This window comes from Colobus angolensis, unplaced genomic scaffold (genome assembly GCF_000951035.1).
Source record: "Colobus angolensis palliatus isolate OR3802 unplaced genomic scaffold, Cang.pa_1.0 Scaffold158, whole genome shotgun sequence".
Classification (NCBI taxonomy): Eukaryota; Metazoa; Chordata; class Mammalia; order Primates; family Cercopithecidae; genus Colobus; species Colobus angolensis.
Window position 1 is genome coordinate 9,012,688 of NW_012114688.1, and position 12,984 is coordinate 9,025,671.

At 35.7% G+C, this 12,984-nt stretch overlaps 1 protein-coding gene across 1 annotated transcript in view; it reads left to right on the forward strand.

The window, feature by feature from the left end:
- LOC105508112 (serine/threonine-protein kinase TNNI3K) overlaps window positions 1-12,984 on the forward strand; it is a 305,390-nt gene that overhangs the window by 85,605 nt on the left and 206,801 nt on the right. The gene's annotated exons all lie outside the window — the stretch shown is intronic.

Genomic DNA, 12,984 nt, shown 5'->3' on the forward strand with positions numbered 1-12,984 from the left:
GAAATTTGAACTTTGTCTTTATATCTTCGTGCTTGTACTATCTAAACTTATGGAATATAGTTCTAATAACTATTTTATTGTACTTATTTGAAAATTCTAACATCTGTGTCAATTGAGTCAGCTTTGATTCATTGATTTTTCCCCTCTTTGAAAGTCGTGGTTTTTTTTGTTTGTTTGTTTGGTTGGTTGGTTTTTTTTTGGCCTCTTTGCTTTTCTGGTAATTTATGACTGAATTCCAAATACTATCAGTTTTTTGGTGTTGGGTTCTGTATATTTTTGAATTCCTATAAATATCCTTAACCTTAAAACAACTCCCATATCTGCTCCTACTAGGATGCAGTTAACTTAACTAGATTTGATCCTTTTAGGTCTAGCTTTTAAGATTTGTTTGATGAGAATGAAGCAGTGCTGTGTAGAGCTAGTAACCAACTACTTAGGGAAGTCTCTTATGTGTACTTCATCTTAAGTCTGTTATGAGACTTCATCATAAGTCTCTTATGAGTATGGCATCAATCAGGAAGTTTTCCAGTCTGGGTAATGGGAATAGAGTATATCCCTGGACCTGTGTGAGCCCTGGGCATTGTTGCCACTAATTGTCTCTATTGGTCCACTTCCCAATCAGTGGTAGTCTCTTCAGATAGACCTGCTGATCAATGCTCTGCTGAGTCCTCCAGGGGAACCCTCTGCATATCTCTGTTGTTCTTTCTTTGCACAGCTTTCTCATCTTTGCTAATCTGTTTTATGAACTGTAGCCACCTTGCTTTCTCCAGACTCTCAACTATGTCTTCTCAAGAAAGGTGGTTTGCCTCGGTCTCTCTGAATTTCCCCTTTTATATCATGGCCTGGACACTCTCTAAAGGTAATAAACTGGGGCAATTGTGGGGCTCATCAGGTTTGTTCTCATTGCCTAGGAACTATTGTCCTTCATTGCCTGATGTCTAATTTCATTTGTTAAAAATTAATGCTTCATACATTTAGCCCATTTTGAGATTGTCTCAAGTAAGAGTAATCCAGTCCCTGTTATTCCATATTGGATGTGTGAAGAAATCCCTAAAGAGCTTTTTAAAATGTAGATTTGTGGTATCGAGAGATTCTGATTCAGTGATTCTGGAGGGGATATCTGTAATAAATTCTTTTTAAAGGCCTCAGTGTGACTCTTAGGTTACCAGGACATTTAATCACTTGTCTAGATAATTAGTTCAATAAAGTTCAAGGTCTAAAAAGCTTTTCTGAAGAGAGTACACTTCGAATTAGATTTTAAGAAAGAGTGGAATTTGGTGAGCACGTGCTGTGTGTCGGGGACCAGTGGATGAGAAAATGAGGAATGGATAAATTTGCTCATCCTCCCCTGTTTGCTTAGAAAGCTTCTATTTCACGTTTTAGATTTATACCTCTCTATAGCTTTCTCTTTCTTCCCCAGACAGAATGTAAAATGTACAGCTTTTTGCCTTCGTTGTGATAGTTCACACATTATCATCATCAAATTTACATGTACCTTATATCACAGTTACTTTGTTTCTTCCACTAACCTGTATATTGCTTTGGAGTAATTAATTTATTTTTGACCCCCAATGCCTAGCACAGTGGTTAGAATAGCTAGGCACTCAAAAATATTTATTGATCTGAGCTGTTGCTCCTCTTTTAATATTTACAAGTAAGTCATAAGTAACTATTCCAATGTAAAAGTCATTTCCAACCTGGGTGTTTTAAATAATGAATTGAGAGGCACAATAGCATGTTAAACTATTTAGTGTTATATAAACATCACCCCAAAACTTTGTGGCTTAACAAAACAAACATTTATTATACTGTAGTTTCTATAGGTCAAAAATCTTGGAATGGCTTAGCTGGATCCCCTCAGAAGACTGCAGTAAAAGTATTGGGTGATGCTATAGCCATGTCAGTGAGTGTTTGGAAGATAATCCACTTCCATGCTCCTTCATATGGACTTTGGCAGGCTTTAAATCCATACTTTCTGCTATCCAGAGGCATCAAAGTTACCATGTGGTTCTATCCATAGGGCAGTTCACAACAAGGCACCTGAGGGAGAGGTCAAGAGAATATAAAACAAAACCATAATCTTGTTGTAACCTACTCTTGCAAGTGACATTTTTATACCTTTTGTATATTTTAGTTGTTAGAAATAAGTCATTAATTATGTCAACCCCAAACTCAAGGGAACTACTTAGCCTCATGTAGAACCAATGCCACTTATATTTTATCAAAGACAATATCAAATATATAGAGAGATGGATTCATAGAGAGATTGCTTGTTATGTCTGGAAGATATGGACTGCATTACCCCAGGAAACTTAGCATGATGCTATAATCATGTTTTGGCCTCATCTTCATCTAGGAGCAAACATGGCCTGGCAAATAGATATGGTAGCAATGCTCTTCTCCAAAAAGTAACAACTCTTTTCTGTGGAACAGTGATTTTCAATATGTATTCTCTGATGTCTAAGGTTCCAATGGTACCTTGGAGGTCATGCAGGGAACAAGAAAGGGGTGCTGAGTCATGCCCCCTACTATTAGGTGCCACCTAGCTCTACTGTGTCATAGTACTACTCAGGTTGAGTTCTGAGTTCATTGAATAAAAATGTGAAAATATTTGAAACTTTTGCAAAACTTGGCTCCAAGAGCAATGGTTTTTGACCATAGCAAAGCAGAGCAGTTTAGTCACGTGGGCTCTGGAGCAAGCCTGCATAGTGTGTTTGTATATAGGTTCTGCCATTTCCTAGCCATGTGTTGGGTTATAGAAGTCTGGGCTTGAGTCCCATCTGCAATTATATCTTGTTCGTTTCTGTTTCTGAAGCCAAAACTACTTGGGCGTATGTGATATTGTGCTTCTTTTTATTTTTATTGTAGGCTTTTATTATTTAGCCACCCTGTATTTACCTTAACATGGTTTAATATGACCAATGGAATGGTTGATGCATTTACCACTATTATGCTTACTGTTTTCTATCCTAATAATAGGTCTCTGACTGGATGATGTGTGTTCTTCATTTTGATAAACTCTTCCTCAGAAAGAAAATTATTCATAATGCATTTCTGTATCTGTCAAAGCACAGTGTTTCATAACCAGTTAAACATTTTTTCAACTGTGGAAGCACCAATTTCATGGAATCACTTATTCTAAAATTTTTGCAGACCAACATTTTCAATTTTATTGTTAAATAGTCTGTAAGGTATAACTTATTACCCACATCTGCTGTCCTAAAATGAATTAAGAAAGTATCTTGCAGTGTATCACATAGTCAGTTTTCTGATTTTATTAATGAAGGAGTTCCAAAAAAGGCACACACTGCATATTCTACACATGTACTTGCAACAAGATTAACCCTTGAGCCCAAGATTTAATTGTTAATGTTGTCTTTTTTGTTTTTATATTCCAGCTGTAATATAAAATTGATATTCATTAAACAATGATATAACGTTTAGAATTCTTATTACTTAGTGTGTGTAAGATGCAAAATCTTTGTGTCCCTTCTTATGTTTTATTAGATGACTCCAACTCACCTTTTGAGTGTAATTTAGAGTTGATTTTTCAAGTAGAGGCAAATCACTGTGGTTTTCAAAATACTTTGGCAGAAGATTTTTTTTTTCTGAGAAAAGAGAGGAACAGGTGACTTGAGTAGGAAGAGGAAAGTCATGAACAAAACTGGTTGTCAGACGCTACTTTCATTCCTCTGTGAATGTGAGGTTGAAGATAGGTGCAATATGAGGAGGAATGTGAGAAGGAGGGAGTTTAACTTGTACTCCAGTTTCCAAGTCTGAACAATTGCAATGTAGTGAAAACTGTGGGGCCTGTAGCAATTTGTATAAATAAATCCCTAAAACAGAATTTTGGCTTTTGAAATGCGTAGAACATGATGTGGTCATAGCATCATGAATGTTGAAAGCCTGTTTTCACAGCCAGGGAGTTTAAAATAAGAACTCCACATAAGAGAATGATGGGAGGGGGGGAAGTATACATCTAATGAAGCAAATAGCACAGCAAGATGATGATTAACTGAACAACACAGAAAATCTGCCTTTCTTTTCTTACAAATATCTCTTTTGTGGGTTACCTTGACAGGCATTCTTTTGCTCTCTGCTTCTTAGATGAGTCTTTTCTTTCCTTCTCTGGTTCCCTTCCTCCCCAGTTTTAAACCATAAATATCCTACAAATATCTCTTCTTACTTTAGTGAAAGGATGTTACTTGCTAGTTTCAATTATTGCCTCTATAAAATGTATCACTTGTATCTTCAGCCTTGCCCTATTCTCACTTCTCCTCCCTCAGCTTTTCTGCTTGTATTCTCATCACTTCCTGAGAAGTGATGCTAAATTTATATAACTGATGAAATTATTTTATATACATAAGTTAGTGTGTGTCTCTAAGTTTTATTTCCATGACTTTATAGAGCTTCCTTTTAATTTATTTCATTATATTATCTTGTGGAATCATCTTCTGTGTAATTTTAAGATCCAATTTAATTTTAACCTGTGATAATAAGAGAAAGATCACATAAAAAGACCTCATTTCTGTGACAGCCTGAATAAACTATTTTCCAATAGATTTTTGTACTCAAATACTTAATTAGAGATATGTCAAGAAAATGATAGTCATTATAAAAATATTCAACCAATGTTATAAGTGAAAAACTCTGTAATCACATGACATAGAGAAATCTCAGCTAACATTTGTAATGGCTGTCAAGGAGTGGAGATATATATATATATATATATATAAAATTAAAAATAGAAAAGCCTATAAAAATTAGAGCATACAGTCAAAAAAGGGCTTGGTAACTCTAAAGCAAATGTTACCACCTAAAATGCTTTCTAATCTATATAAGCCTTCAATACAAATGAATAAACAATTCCTAGTAATTTTAATTGGCATAGCTTTCAGTTCATTTGTTTGAAACCTTGAGAATTATGTTCAAATCTTGATTGAGAGATTGACCCCGGTGGAAACAGTTTGTGGTATTGAGTAAGAGCACAGTTCTACCAAGGGTAACCAAAATAAACTAGCTATTACAAGTAATTAATCTAAGAGAGAAAAACTCAAGGTGATTTTCCTACTTTATAAGTTCATGAAGTAAACAAAGTTTTATCTTCACGTTCATCTCCTCTTGTAGGCATCCTCTTTTGTAGTCATTTGTTGATCATTTCTTCTCATGTTTACTTATCACCAGCCTCCCATATGTTGTCGTTATGACTGATTCTACCTTTTTTTTTTTTTTTCTTTTTTTTGAGATGGAATCTCACTCTGTAGCCCAGGCTGGAGTGCAGTGGCACCATCTCAGCTCACTGAAACCTCCACCTCCTGGGTTCAAGCAATTCTCCTGCTTCAATTTCCTGAGTAGCTGGCAGTATAGGTACATGTCGCCACACCTGGCTAATTTTTTGTATTTTAGTAAAGATAGGGTTTCACCGTGTTGTCCAGGCTGATCTTGAACTCCTCAACTCAGGCAGTCTGTCCACCTCGGCCTCCCAAAGTACTAGGATTACAGGCGTGAGCCACCAAGCTGGGCGACTCTACCATCTTAATATCTCTGAAATCCATTCTCCATCTCCAGGCCAACGCAACTACCTCATCTCATTTTATTCATTTTATTCTTATCTCTTAAAAACAAAACAAAACAAAACTTACTGCAGGATGTTACTCATGGATTACCTGTTTCCAGTCTTGCTCTTTCTTCAATCTATTCAATCCATACACTTTTCCTAGAAAGATCCTTCTAAGATGCAAATTAAATATGTTTTACTCTCTTTCTTAAAGTCTCTTGTTGCATCTCTATAAGAAAAACATCCTAAAATTCTCATTTTAATATATAAGACTCTGCAAGACCCTTAACATATGACTTAGAATATGTTTAACTTTTTTTTTTTCAGTCAAGTGCAAACAATTATATAATCATGGTCCTTTTTACAAATATGCTGCTAATATGACTATCACTGAAAAACCTTTGGAAAGCTATCTCCACAATATAACTTTCTGCAATGGGAAGGAATTACTAGCTGGCCCCAAATAATGCCACAGAAGACAAAAAGCAGCATGGGTGCCTTTTGGTGCCTTTGGGCTCTCATAAACCTGAGTTTAAACTTAAGTGTTTTTCCTTACAAGCTGTATAACTCTGAGCTTCACTGTCCTTGTTTTTAAAATGGGGCTATTAATAACAATTCTGTAAGATTGTTGTGAACATTAAATGAAATAGATATTCTTGGCCCATTGGCACACATTATTATTATTATTATTATTATTATTTTTTTTTTTTGCCTTCTAATGCTTCATTCAAAATAACAAGAATCAAAAGGCAAGTGATAAAGATTCGATCAATGCAAAGATAATATCAGCCGAGGGTAAAGGTGGCTAGGAAATAGGGAAAAGATACAAAACAGGACTATCAGTTGCCAAAGAAGGTAGATCCAGTGTTGAAAGAAGTCTGAGAAAAACGTGTGTGTGTGTGTGTTTCTAGTAGTAGGAGTAGAAGTAGTAGTCATAGATGAAATCAATCAAGGCATATATAGAGAAAAATAGGTATAGCTATCATTTCTGGAACATTTATTCTTACATGCTAAGCATTGTGCTAAATTCTTTACATGTATTACTTAATAAATACAAGAGAATTACAGGAAGCAGAGAACAAAAGAAAACACTAATGTCAGTGAGAAAAAGTAACACTTAAGAAATGAACTGAGAAAAAGCCATTTCTATGGACGAATAATAATAAGTAGGCAGAGAGGTAGAAAGAAAACTCGAAAATTGTGGTGTCAAGCAATCTAAGGGAGAATAAAATCTTAAGGAGGAAGTAGACAATAGTAACAAATGCTGGATAAACAGTCAAATAAGGAAAAGGACATGTTATATACTTTCTAATTTGGTCTTGAGGTCTCCCTCACAAGAGGACTATAAACATTAGTCCCGCCCTGACAGGGCTTCGTGGATTTTCATAAGCTACCTCTTTATCTTGGCAGATAGCCAAATACCTAAGTGTCCAACCTGTGACCAGGTGCTCCTCTCACAGGAAACTTGTTGATATTTACAGACCTCCTTGTGGCTCTTATCTGACCTGTGTCTAGTATTTTCCTACAAAGACAGTCACTCTTCAGGAGAGCCTTGACTTAGAAAACAAGCTCAATGTGTCAGTCAGGTGAGACAGAGAGGAGGCAGCTCAACAAAGTACATGAAATAACAGAAGCTGTCAACTGCAAACAATAACATAGTCATGGTCCATTTTACAAATATGCTGTCAATATGATGATCACTGAAATACCTTTGAAAAGCTATCTGCTCAACAGGACTTTCTGCAGCGGGAAGGAATTACTAACTGGTCCCAAATAATACCACATAAGACAAAAAGAAGCGTGGGTACTTTTTGGTGCCTTTGTGCTCTCATAAGCCTGAGTTTATAAGATAAACTTACAGATCTCAGAAACACACCTTACAGGGCCAATGAGAAGTGGGGCCAGGGACAGTTCAGGACACATACACTCAACCAGCAAGTGAGGAGCAAGAGAGAGAGAGAAACCATTATGCTAAAGCCTTTATTGGGTTCCAATAGGAATCCAACAGTTACACAAGTGGGTTTCCTGAGGGAAGTTCTAATTAATGGGTTTAGAGTAAGCAGGCACTAGCTCTGTGGGGCCTTGCTGTGATCGAGAGGGGTCACTGCTGCTTATCTGCTGCTTAGTTCATGGTAGGCGTGGGCATCAGAGGAGCAAGCCAAGTAGATTACGTGTAGGAGATTGGTCAGAGTGGTGGGAGAAACTATAGGGAAAGGAGCAGACCTTCTGAAAGGTCAGAAGGCTCTGCATAGCTTCGGGGGAGAATAAGCTGAAGGCAGCTGTTCCCTGACCCTGAGCCAGGGGGCAAGGAGTAGGTACAAGTAAGTGTAGGGGAATTAATCTTAAACAGAGTTGCTTACTTATGTTGGCCAGGAACTGACCTTTGATCATCCGCATGCATGAGGTTCCCTGAAAGTGGAACGATAAATGTTAATTACCCACAGACTGTGTTTGCTCCACGCTTTTGGAATTATGTCTACACTGAATAAAAGCAAGCAGCTCCAGCTTATCGGTGCTGCTGCACTTTGGCCACTAGAGCCCGGCAGACCCCTAGCTGCTCTTAACTGCATACCTATGTCTGAGTACTCCGTTTCATCCGTCGCTCAGTCAGGGTCTGCAGTATGGACCCGGCGATTATGTCTAGCTGTCCCATAAGGAGAGGGTCACCAGGAGATTGTCATACATGGCAGGTATCTGGATCAACCACATTGAGGAATTGGGAAGAGGCAGAGAATTAGAAACTGTGTCCCTGGTGACAAAGTCCTGCTTGTGGTATAAGAAAACCTATATTCGAAATGAATCCTGAGACAACATAAAATTATAAGAATCCACTACAGGCTAAAAAGCATCCATGAGAATGGGCAATTAGGGGGTCTGTGATGTCATTTTCCAGAGAAATATCCCTGGAGTGGTGAGGTCTAATGACAGATTGTAGTGGACTGAGGAGTGAATAAGAGGTGAGGAAAGGTAGAGGAAAGTTGGAGATGACTCTTTAAAAAATTATCTATGAAGTTTAGGAGGAAGGACAATAGTTGGAGGGGACAATAATTGAGAACTGGTTGTTGAATGTCAGAACTGAAAATAACTGGGAAAAAAATATCAATCCTAAATCAACTTTCATGCCAATGTCTTTAGGATCATTTTGAATTGATAAGTCATAGACTTTGGAAAAACAATTTTTTCTCTAAAGCTTTACTAACACAGATTTTCCACTAAATGGAAATGAGTGTCATCCCAATACAGCTTCATTGTTCTTCTCTCTATAAATCTCAATAATAAAGGTGAGACACAGGCATTGAGAAAATTATAGCTTTAAGCAAACTATAAATCTTAAGGGAAACATTGGTATAAGCATGAATTTGAAGAAGATCCAAAGAAATAATAGAAAATAAATTACCACTTAAAGCAAAGAAAAATTTAATTTCCAAGTGTAGCTATTTATTCAAAGTCTGCTAGGTATGAGACTCTATATTTGGTTTGGCAATTTCAACTGAGATTGATTGTCATTTTATTTCATCTAGAATTTACCCTATTCTATTTTCTCTTCCATGGGACATTTAGTTCCTCTTTATATGGTCATTCTTTTTTATCCTTTATCCCTACCCAATGAGCTCCTTAAAATAAAAGATAGAGAGGGAGCTAAATGGAACCAAGTCAAATAAGTTAAAGTTATACTGTAGCAAAACCATTTAATAAGAAGTAACAGTGAGGACCTTTGCTATTATAGGCATTACTTTTGGAATTTGTGAAATTTTGAATAAGGTCTGGCTATTTTAGTTATAAGGATTAAATTTCAGGGCCTCAGGTGAAAAATCCTTTTACCTGGAGTCAAAACTTCTTACACTTTATAGAGACAACTTGGGAACATAAGTTTAAAATTTTATGGAAGAGTTAATTACCAAAAAGATCACATTGTGTCACTAAGTTTTATAGGCATTCAGAAAATAAGTGATTAATGCAATGACCTATTTTCAAAAGCTTTTCATGGAAAACATGGGAACTGAGCTTGGTCATGATATTGGGTGTGTGGAAGCAGAGAAAGAGAAGCGAAGACATTATAAAAAGTAAAAGCAGGCTGGGTGCAGTGGCTTACGCCTATAATCCCAGCACTTTGGGAGGCCAAGGTGGGCAGATCATGAGGTCAAGAGATCGAGACCATCCTTGCCAACATAGTGAAACCCTGTTTCTACTAAAAATACAAAAATTAGCTGGGCATGGTGGTGCACACCTGTAGTCCCAGCTAATCAGGAGGCTGAAGCAGGAGAATCACTTAAACCTGGGAGGTAGAAGTTGCAGTGGGCTGAGATTACACCACTGCATTCCAGCCTGGAGACAGAGCAAGACTCCATGTCAGAAAAAGAAAAAGCAGAATGCTTAAATCAGTGTTTAAATTACAAGCTAGAAACTGGAGGAACTTCACTTGGATGTTTTTTGAGAGTCAACTGGTAAATAAAAATATCTATAAAGGGTAATTCATATAGTAATTGTTCTATCGAGATAAAGAGATCTGACTTATTTTCTGTGCTCATAAAACAACCACTTAATGGGGGGCAATTTATAGTCCTTATCCTTCTGTCAGTAAAAAGTACCAAGTTACCAGCCCATATTTGAATCTTAGTTCTTTAATAATAATACTACTGATATATATATATTTAATAATAATAAGATAAATATATATTTGTCAGTTATATAAATCTAAGTATGATACAATTTATATCCTTAAAATGTTTAAAGATTTATATCCTTAAAGTATATTAAGATAGCTGTCATAAAATCTGTTTCTAATTTTCAATTTTACTAGTTATTTTTTTCTGAGAAAAAAACATCATGACCATATAGTCTCACAAAAAAAGTCAAAATAACAGAATATGTATCATGCAAAAATGTTAATAATATATTTAAAACTGCAACCACAGGTCTTGAAATATAGAAAAACACTTGAAATTTCCTGAAGATTAATTTGAAATCAATTATCAATAAATGTTTGATGAATTGAGTTATTTAAAATTTCTATCATATAATTAAGTTCTAATTATTGTTTATATTACCTTATGCCTGATGGTATATACACCTTCCAAATTTTCACTTTAACTGTACTGGAAATACATCCAGTTTAACAATTATTGGATGCCTATTACCTACCTACCATAGTAGGGAACAAAATAGATGCAGTCTGTGACTTCACAGAATTTCATGTAGTGGAAAGAGTGTGAAGTTGATTTACCAACTTTTTCAGTGCTGAAGCAGATGAACCATGAGTAAAATAACTTGATAGGTATATATTGAAGCCTAAATGTTTATATGAGTGTACTTGTCTTAGTTCACATGGCAGACAATATATCATGTTCCCGTTAGAGTTCTGGGAGATACTCTCCCCATCATTACTCCCAAGGTCATACTAGCTAAAATCAGATAATTCTAACATGCATTGCTCTCAATGGCTAAATATTTGCTTGAATTTTAAACAAACTAAGTAAAGCCTACAATTCAGTAATGACTCTGTATGGTTTCATTAAAACTTACATTTTGACAGTTTCTCAGGAAACCAACACTTCATAATTAATGAATGTTCAGCCAAAGGTTGACCTTCTGAGTTAACTGGAGAAGTGCAAACTTAGGAGGAAAATAAAAAATGGCTTTTGACTGTTTATTAAAGCCTAAGAGCTCTTATCTTTTAGAATAAAAGTTCTGGAAGCATGCCTAAGAAATTGGCTCTATAGGTTAACATTTGAAAGTCCGTTTTACATAAACATTCATGTTGTCTACTTTATGCTATATTTAAAATAAGAGGAATTGTAAAAAGCTTAATTTCCCTTGATTGCTAGGGGCCTCCTTCAAAGGTGCCTGAGATTGAACTCCCAGGCATGTGAAGCCTAAAGATACCAAGCACTTGTTATAAATGGCTCCCGTGTTCATTTTCAGTCTAAATCTATGGAACCTCTACTGACAGATGGCTTCTTCCTATCTGGGATTGAATTAATTACTTTATTTACTTAAAGGTTAGTGTTAGTACAATCAGGGTCAGAGGAGTGGACTGGTAAAAACCAGATTTGATGTCAAACACACCTGCATTTGAATTTCACTTCTGCTCCCCAGACACTCAGTTTCTTCATCTTTAAAATAGAGAGTAGCACCTCTTTCTGTGTTTTGGCATGAAACAGAGTAGACTGAATACCACTGATACACTTGTTTCTGGGCCTGATATATAATATTCCCTCAATAAAAGCTCATTGTGGTTTTAATTTTTATATTATAAAAACAACTCACTGTACACAATGTGTATTCTGCTGATCATTAGTCAACAATATTCAAGTATGAACAAGAAACAATTGTTGTGAGAATGTATAAAATCCTATGCACCTGCTTGTATTTGGACCCATCAGAAATTTCAGATTTTCCAATAAAAATTCCTTATTTTATATGACAACTGTTAGCATCTCTAATGCTATCCCCCCAAGTGAATAAATTATGAAATAAGCATGTAAAATAATAGTTTTGGCTCGTATTTGCTGAATAAACGGTGTTTAATGGATAGATGACTAAAAATTAACTATTTCAAACTGTGAAGCACTCAGAAACAAAGCTTGAGGCAAGAGACTAAAGATTTAGTTTCCTATTGACACTAACTTGCTCTATGACCTTTAAAAATTTCTTAATTCCAGGTTCTCCATTTTTTTATCTTTAAAATGTAAGGGTTTGATATGTAATGTCCATCATCCTTCACTAGTTCTGTAGGTCTATGATTCACACAATTGAGGAAATATAACTTAAGAGGCAATTTGTTCATAGAAACAGAAGAGGTGATAGGACATAAGTCCCTTGAGCTCTTAAATTCCATCTTTCTGTTTTCTATTCTAAAAGACTTTTGAAAAATTTTCAAAATGTGTGTTATTTAACCAACTGAAAAATAGACAGTACATTAGCAAAGTCCACAGTGAAAATGAACACATTTGAAGGAAATTATTTCAATCTGTTGAACAGAAAAGAGAGACTAGGAGATAGGTTTTTAGGAGAGGAAATCTGAAATATCAGCAAGTTTGTTGTGAAGGGTAGCAAAATATGCTCCCCCAAAATACGCTACTTTGGCATATTGATTATTTTGAACTACAGAAAATTGAAAAGAAACAGATACAGGAACTCTTTGCTCTCCTTCTATTTGCCTAAAAGAGGGACATAAATTTATGAAGGATTCTTTCCTGTCTTCTCTACCAGAAAGGACAGAAGTTAATCACAAGAGATAACTCTAAATATTTATCAGCCCAGAGAAGTCACCAGAGGAATCTATATAACAAACTTTGCTAAAACTAACTTCTATTTTCTATTAGTTTCCTCCATATATTCACCTTCCCCCAATTTGTTGCCAGTAGAAGTTCAAAGTTATTTTTCTTTGTCTTATTACTGCTCTACAAAGTTATTGTAAATTTTTG